This window comes from Nycticebus coucang, chromosome 16 (genome assembly GCF_027406575.1).
Source record: "Nycticebus coucang isolate mNycCou1 chromosome 16, mNycCou1.pri, whole genome shotgun sequence".
NCBI classification, from domain to species: domain Eukaryota; kingdom Metazoa; phylum Chordata; class Mammalia; order Primates; family Lorisidae; genus Nycticebus; species Nycticebus coucang.
Genome location: NC_069795.1, coordinates 91,694,703 through 91,703,387, shown reverse-complemented (window position 1 = coordinate 91,703,387; position 8,685 = coordinate 91,694,703). Strand labels below are relative to the sequence as shown.

At 41.2% G+C, this 8,685-nt stretch overlaps 1 pseudogene; it reads left to right on the top strand.

Annotated features, from left to right (window-relative positions):
* Positions 1-4,594: 4,594 nt before the first annotated feature.
* On the top strand, positions 4,595-5,647 carry LOC128567491 (small integral membrane protein 30-like; annotated as a pseudogene).
* Positions 5,648-8,685: the final 3,038 nt, after the last annotated feature.

The window sequence follows — 8,685 nt, the reverse complement described above, 5'->3', positions numbered from 1 at the left end:
CTCTTAAGACACAGTCTCTAGGCTGAGAGAACAGACCTCAGAGAAGTGACTGGTAGACAGGAACATACTGTTCCTCGATATTCACTGCCCCTTTCTGGGGGATGATTATACTTACTTGGCCATTGAATTCAGACACACCCAGGTGAGCTGCTTTGGCTGATGTGAAGTATGAAGTGATATATGTCATTTCCAGGCAGAAGGTAGGAGCCAGCACGTGCCACAGTGGCCCACAGTGCTCTCAGTAGAAATAATAATCTGTTCAGCCTGGGTCCCTGAGTGAAGAAGGCGCGTGGCAGAGCTGCAGCCCGGCCACAGCAGACACGGTACATGAGTGAAAAGCTACTCTGGGGAACTACTGAGATCTTGGGGTCCTTTGTTGCCACCGCATAACCTAGCTAAATAATACAACTGGGTACAGTGGTAACAAAAGTACTCACGTTTTTTAGTTGTCGACTCCTTGGGCATCTGACGAACTTTTTCAGTGGACTCTGAGGCATCGCATTATGATAATGTCTCTATCTCCAGAAAATTAACATAAGTTCTGACATTGAAAGGTATCTTTTTTTTTTTTTGGTACTGTCCCACCCTGTCACTCTGGGTAGAGTACTGTGGTGTGATAGCTCACAGCAACGTCAAGCTCTTGGGCTCAAGCGAGTCTCTGGCCCCAGGCTCCAAGTAGCTGGAACTACAGGAGCCCAACACAATGCCCAGATATTTTTTCATTGTTGTTGCTGTTGTCGTTGTTGCCGTTGTCATTGTTGTTTAGGTGGCCCAGCCCAGGTTCGAACCCACCAGCCTCGGTGCATATGGCCGGCACTGTAACCACTGTGCTACAGCGCCCAGCTGCAACATCTATTCTTTTTTTTTTTTTTTTTTTTTTTTTTTTGTAGAGACAGAGTCTCACTTTATGGCCCTCGGGTAGAGTGCCGTGGCCTCACACAGCTCACAGCAACCTCCAACTCCTAGGCTTAGGCGATTCTCCTGGCTCGGCCTCCCGAGTAGCTGGGACTACAGGCGCCCGCCACAACGCCCGGCTATTTTTTGGTTGCAGTTTGGCCGGGGCTGGGTTTGAACCCGCCACCCTCGGCATATGGGGCCGGCGCCTTACTGACTGAGCCACAGGCGCCGCCCAACATCTATTCTTAATTTAAAACTTTCAGAAACTGAAAATGAAAGAGATTTCTCAAATTGATAAAGGGCATCTGTGAAAAACCTGTAGCTAAGATCATATTTAATGGTGGGAGACTGAATCCTTTCCTGAAAGATCAGAAACAAGATCAAGATGCTCACTCTTGAGAATCTCACGCTGGAGATTCTGGACAATACAACAAATAAAGAAAAAGAAGTAAAACTCATCCATATTGGAAAGAAAGTTAGAAAAAACATCTACCAGAACTAACAAGTTTAGCATGATAAAAGGATATATGGTCAATACACAAAAATCAATTTTATTTCTATACACTGGTAAAGAAAATCAGAAACTAAAGTTAGAAAACTATATTAGTTTTATGGCTTATAACAACATAACTTATTACCTTAAAGTCCTATAGGCTAGAAGTCTGACACGGGTCTCACTAGTATAAAATTAAGATGTGGCTAGGGTTGTTTTCCTTTCTGTAAATACAAGGGGTGAATCCACTTTCCTGACCTTCTCAGCTCTAGCAGCTTCCAAATCCCTTAGATCATAGCCTCCTTCCTCCACCTTCAAAGCCAGCAAATAACCCTGGACTGAGCAAAGATTTCTTAAACATAATACAGAATCTCAACCTATAAAAGAAAAAAAAATCAATAAAGTGAAGTCTATCAAAATAAGAATATTTGCTCTTCAAAAGACAATTAGGGAGAAAAGAAGACAAGCTATAGGTTAGAAGAAATTATTGCAGAATACAGATCCAAAAGAGAACTTGCACCTAGAATATATAAAGGATTGTGACAACTCAATAATTAGAAGACAAAGGAATAAAACAATGCACAAAAGATTTAAACGGATTAAAAAAATTAAACAGATACATCACCAAAGAAGAGATGTGGATGGCAAATAAGCATCTGAAAAGATGTTCAACATTATTAGTCATTAGAGAAATGCAAATTAAAATGACAGTGAGATACCACTACCCATCCACTAGATAGCTTAAATGTGAAGGGTGAGTGCCAGAGAGGATATGGAGCAACTGGAACTCTGACCGTGGGAAACTGACAGTTTCTTCAAAAGTTCATTATAAACCTACCATATGACCCAGCCTTTCCACTCCTAGGTACCCAAGAGAAAAATTAGTGTGTGCACAAACAATTCTAATAGCCAAGAGATTTGAAAACAACCCAGAGATCCATGGATAGGTGAATGGGGAATAAATTGCTGTATATCCATACAATGGGATGCTACTTCGCAATGAAAAAACATAAGCTAGTACACACAACATTATGCTGAAGGGAAGAAGCCAGACTGAAAAGAAAACATACTGTTTGATTTCATTCACTGAGAAGACCAGAAAACAGAATAGTGACAGAAAGCGAATCAGTGGTTGCCTGGGGACAGTGTAAGGAGGGGCTGGGGAGGTGGTAAAGAATTAGAAAAGGCAACACAATGTACCTTGAGAGGTTATAATAATGTTTACCTTGGTGTGGTGATGGTTTCTCTCTCTCTCACACACACACACACACACACTTGTAACAATGTTACAAGCCAAGTTTAATATATGTGAATTCTATTTCAATAAAACTGTAAAAAGTAAAACAAAATCATAGGAAATTGTGTTCACTCATCAAATGAGCAAAAACTTAGTTCAGTAGCAGGAGAGTAGCAGGGATGAAGATTGTCATGCAGTGTTAATTGGAGCTCAAATCTCACAATATCTATTAATCAAAATGTGCGATCCCTTTAAAACAGCAATTTCACTAAGAATTGAGTCCTATAGAAACATTTCCACATGGGTACAAATATAAACATTGTTTATAGTCATATAATATATTATTCCTAAATGTCTATCAGTAGCAGAACTATGAATTATGGAGTATAATTCTTTTTAAAATCAATTTTATTTTACCTTACTATTATACAAACACCTATTTTTATGTTTAGCATTGCATACCCAAGTTAGTTCTGTTCCCAAGTTGGATTTTAATAGGTAATACAGCTGTCTGTGTGTGTGTGTGTGCGCGCGCGCGTGTGTAAGATCCAATTTTATTTATCTGTCAGATGTAAATTACTCACTAAGACCGCATTTTGATATATTTAGCACAGAATAATATGCCTTTCAAAAGAAAAACATGTGCATATATATTAGCTTGGCAGATTGAAATGTTACACAACTAACACTATGTTCATTCAGATAACAGTTTGTACATATATACCTGGAGAAGCTCCTGGACTAATCATCCAAGTAAATCCAAAGGAGTTATTCTAGGGTCTTGAACAAATTTTACTCATTTTATAACTTTTCATTAAATTACAATATAAATATCACCTATATATGCCATATATCATCTATAAACCTGTAATCGCAGAATGGATATATGCAAATGACTTATACCCCTGTACTCACTCTTACTATCTTAGCCAATATCTAAGACATGAAAGTGGAACTTTCTTTTCATTCTAAGGCTTCCATTATACTTCCTTTTCCATATCGATTCATCCACATTGTATCTCAAGCTGGGAATCTTGTAAATTTTGTTTTCCTTGGTTTGCATCACAAACAGTTTTTGCAGCTGGGTGGACTGTTATATATTTAGCCGTGTGGTTGCTCTGCCCCAGGAAGGATCTGGAGAAACCAACACACATCCTGATTCACTAATGCCTCGGGGAAGTGGTGGTGGGTATCTGCTGAATGTGACTGCAATGGAAATTGCACTTGAGTTGAAAAGTTAACCTGTTTTCTTTTACCTCTGTTGGAGTTGAACTTCACACTGCTTCCTCTGAATGCCCTGTTTCTCCAGAACGTGGGGTAGCAACTAGCCCTAGAGCATCTGGAGCAAGCCCTGGTGCTTTAGGCCAGCATCAGAGAGAGAGGGAGACCTTGACAAACCAAATTCAAGTCATACATGAGACCAAACGATTCAAGCAGGTGGAGCTTGCAGCACAGATAAAAGCTGTTGATTCAAATGACAAACTGGCAGGCGAAGCTGTTGTGATTCAGCTTTGTTGACTCAGGGGTGAGACATCATAGTTCTGTGCAAAGCTAGACAAGGCCAGGTGAACCAGGCCTGGGAATACCAGTTCCAAAGGCACCAGTAGATAAACAGCTGGAAGTCAGCAGGATGTGAAGGTGGAGTTCCCAACTGTGCTGAAGACAAAGGCAGATAAATGAGCCTAAACGGGTGCAAGTTGGAACCCTTCCTCAGTCTAGACAAGAATTCTGGACTCTATCATTCAACAGGTATTTACTGGCCATCTCTCACATGCCAGGCATTGTTCCAGGCACAGGAGACACAGTTGTGAACAAAACGATCAAAAAATTTTTTTAGAATGTCAAGTAGTGATTCATGCTAGAGAGGAAATAATAGGGAACAATTTGAGAGTGACTATAGATGGGATTCAAGACAGGTGACATTTGAGTTGCAACCTTACCTGCAAAGCAGAGGCAGCCAGGCAAAGATGGAGGAGAGCATTCCAGACAGAGGAGCGATGCCTGGGAAATACAAGAGGTTTACTAGAGCAGAAACCTGGCGATTTCAGGGCAGTGGCAGAAAATGCATGAAGTAACATCAGAAAGTAAGAAGGGGTTAGACCAGGCGGAGCCTTGGACCACAGGAAGGAGTTCAGATGTTATTCCAAGTGAGGAGAAGACCATAGGAGGTCTAACACTGGGAGATGATATGATCTTGATTTTTGTTCTATAAAGAGCACTCTGCCTACTGTGAAGAGCAGACAGAAGGGCAAGAACAGAATCAAGGAAAATTAGTCAGAGCCTATTACCGCAGTTTACTGGAGAGAAGATGGTGGCTTCGAATCAGACAAAAGGCAGCATGTCAGAAATGTGTATTGAATAGAGAACTGCCAAGACTCATAAAGGGATTGGAAGTGCAGTAAGGAAAAGAGAATTAAAAATGATGATTCCTAGGTTTTTAGCCTTAGCAACTGGATGCAGCTATTATCTTAGAGGGGTAAGGAAAGAGTAAACTGTTTCCAAGAAAGAAAGGATCCCTAAGATGTTGATTAGGCATTTGGCTACATGAGTCTGAAGCACAAGAAAACGGTCAAAGCTAGAGACACTGTAAGAGAAGATGTGTGTACAGATGGGATCTGAGACCATGGGGCCAACGGAGAGCACCTAGCGGGAGAAGGGGAGGAAACAAAACTATTTTTAAAAAAGATTCCTGTAATGGCTGCTTCCTAGAAGGCTGTGTCATGAGGAAACTCTTAACCTGAACATTCAATCCAGAGCTCCAGAGAAGGAAAAAGTTTAAGTCCTATAGAATTATTATATATATAAACCATTTCTTTGGAACTTTCAGCCCTCAAGATGCCAACATCGTGACTACAGGTTCAACACAGTTGATCTTAGTCCTACTTCACTGCCGCTGGTGTTGCCTGTTGTCTGAGCAGTGGAGCTGGAGACGTCAGGGCTCTGCTGTTGGGTGCAGTTCTCAGCATCACAGGCATCTGTGCTTGGGGGTATATGCTCGGCAGAGAAATGGACAGATGTGACTTTGAAGGATTTCCTGAATCAAACCTTGCCCTGAAAACCTCTGTGCTGTCGAGACTAAACATGAGCTTTGGTGTCTGAAAGTTTCCAAGAAACAGTAAATAGGAGAGTTTCATATTCTTTGTTATTTCCCTTAAAATGGGAAACAATGTTTTCGTTATAAGTTATGCACTAAATAATTCAACCTATACTTTATATGTGCTGGTTAGAAAGGGGGTCAAAGAAGTAAGATGGTTGAAATTTACATAAGTAACTCATAGTTTCAGGATTTTCAAAGCACGTGAAACAGGAAGAAGGAAGCTTTGCCCAGAATCCAAGGACATTAACTTACAGTCACTGCCTCCTGAAGTGTTGAGGAGTCTTTTCTCCTTATTTTTATTATATTCTTGTTTTATCACTCAAGTTATATGGTATTTAGATATCACATAGCCAAAAATTGAAACATTTATCTCTGGGTAAAAAACATTTAGGAAGATGTATTCAGTATATCTAATATTGAAATAGAAAAAAGATTTAATGTACAAATAAAATCCTTTATATTAACATTGAAATGAAGAGATCTGATTTAAAAGAGAAATAAACTTTATATTAACAAATCAACATCTCTTTGATAAGAAGTACTATATTAAATATAAGCCCATTGTGTTGTAAAAAAAATCTATATTAAAAAAGAAAAGGAAAGAAAGAGTAGCCTAAAGAGAGGAGGCTCTGGCCTCCTCAACCCTCAGAGCAGTGGTTCTCAACCTCCCTAATGCCGCGGCCCTTTAATACAGTTCCTAGGGGTCATGACCCACAGGTTGAGAACCACTGCCTTAGAGGCTGGGAAGAGAAGGAAAAGAAACAAATGGTGAAATAGGAAGAAAATGAGTAGATTTTCGTATCACAGAAGCTAAGTGACAACAACAAAAGCAACCAGCCAGGAATCAAGGAGGCATCTGGACAAACTTGAACCCTGTGTCCTGGGCCAATAGGAGAGAGCTGAGGGGGTCTGTGATGGAGGAGACAGGTGTCTGGAGCCCAGGGCTTGCCCTAAAAGACATGTGGGTCTCCAAGGAGAGTTAGTGAAAATAAAATTGTAACATGCTGTCCAATACTACAGTTCTGACAGCAGAACTTTAATAAAATCACCACATGAGCACTTTGGAAGGAAGGCCTACATAAATCCTGCCTTGCGAGCATTGCCATAGGAATTGGGCTGTCTATTCTGGCGCTGGTGTGGGGACTGGGGGCAGGAATGCCAGTAATGGCCGATCTGATCACCAAGACTTGAGGAAAACAGCGACAGGAGGGAAAAGATAGAGGTTGACAAAAGGGAATCCGAGGGGCCAAGCCCCGGCCAGGAAAATCCAGGAGATCAGCAGAATATTCTGACAGAAAACAAGTGGACAGCATCAGGCAAACATGCAGGGCCAGACAGTGCTCAGAAAGAAGGGGAGGGCTTTTGTTGGTACCTTCCTTAAACGTAAACTAAAGCTCTGGAACTAGTGCCAGGAGGTAAGGAATCCTGCAATCAGAACTGGAAGGAAGAGACCACAATAGCAGTATAAACACACAGCACAGTGCCAGGCACACAGTAGGACCTCAGTCTATGGCAGTCATTTTCATTAATTATTTTTATTGTTTTAGCCAGAACAGTTTCCTCCTACATACAGGGTAACCACTGCTCTTTACACTGACTGGTTTCCATGTTCAAAGCCTAAAAGAGAATGGTCAGACCCCAAAATTACTTCTTACAGAAAAAGCTTTGAAATTCTGTTTCGAAGTTTCTACTGGGTCATTGTGTGGTGAGAATACAAGTATAATATCCCCAGGATCTCTTCAAAGGTCAGGATTCTCTTCTTCCGAGTCCAGGACCAAACAATGTTGCTAGGGAAGGAGATTAAATCAAAAGGCCCTGGCCAGCCTTGGGGATTAGTTATGGATTTCATTCATGCAGGCTCTATTTGCTCCAGTTAATATTGGTAACCGAGAGTCACCTGCTCAGCATGTTGTGTGTATGTTACATGAGCCTTCTAATGTTCTAATGGGCCAAGGAAAGAAACCCACAACTTGGTTGTAGTGGAATTTAATACAGTCTTTATTTCTAATAGCATGCACCCCAGCTGCTTGCATGGATTTTGAAAGAATACTAAACAGGGGGAGCCACTGAGCTTTTCTTCGCCCAACCTCAAAAAGGCCTCCCCCTCTCTTCACTTTGGTCCACCTTCTCCATTTAATATCCTTCCTCCACAAACAGAGGATGAAATGAATGAGGCTGGTGGATTTTTTGAGCTCAGGAGTTTGAGACCAGCCTGCACAAGAGTGAGACTCCATCTCTACTAAAAATAGAAAAAACTAGCTGGGCATTGTGATGGGCACCTATAGTCCCAGCTACTCAGGAGGCTGAGGTGAGAGGATCACTTGAATCCAGGAGTTTGAGGTTGCTGTGAGCTATGATGCATAGCACTCTACCCAGGGCAACAGAGTGAGATTTGATCTCAAAAAAAGAAAAAGAAAATGTTTAATTTCAAAAGGCAAATTTCTAAGTTCTTCCAACAAAACCTAGTTAATGTTGAGAATCTTTTGGGGAACAAACTTCTTTGTAGCAGAACGCTGATCTTGACATGCTACCTGGATTTCTATTTCATCATGTGCCAACGGCTTAAGCTTACTGCGGAACTGGCTTCTCTCTTCTCTTTTTGACTGTCAAAAGTCCCAGGTGTCATTTAGAGCAACAGATTAACCTCTTGGCCAAGCACAGCTAAGGAAACCAATGGCGAAGTCGAGTTGACTTACATGGTAGGAGGCAAACGCTGATGTCGTCCAGGCCTATACATCCAAATGATGTTTGAATGACGTTTGTGCGGCAAATTCTATGTGAATGCCTTAAACCCCAGAGAGGATAAGTTAAAAGGGCATGGGAACAGCCAAAGGGGTGTGCTGTGGATAGCTGTGCTACCCCAACACATAGAAAATTCATGTTATCTTTATAAGGTAGCAAGTTCAGAAAGTTTTGAAGTCACCATTTAGCCTTTTTTTCTAAATCCTGCTGATGGTGAGC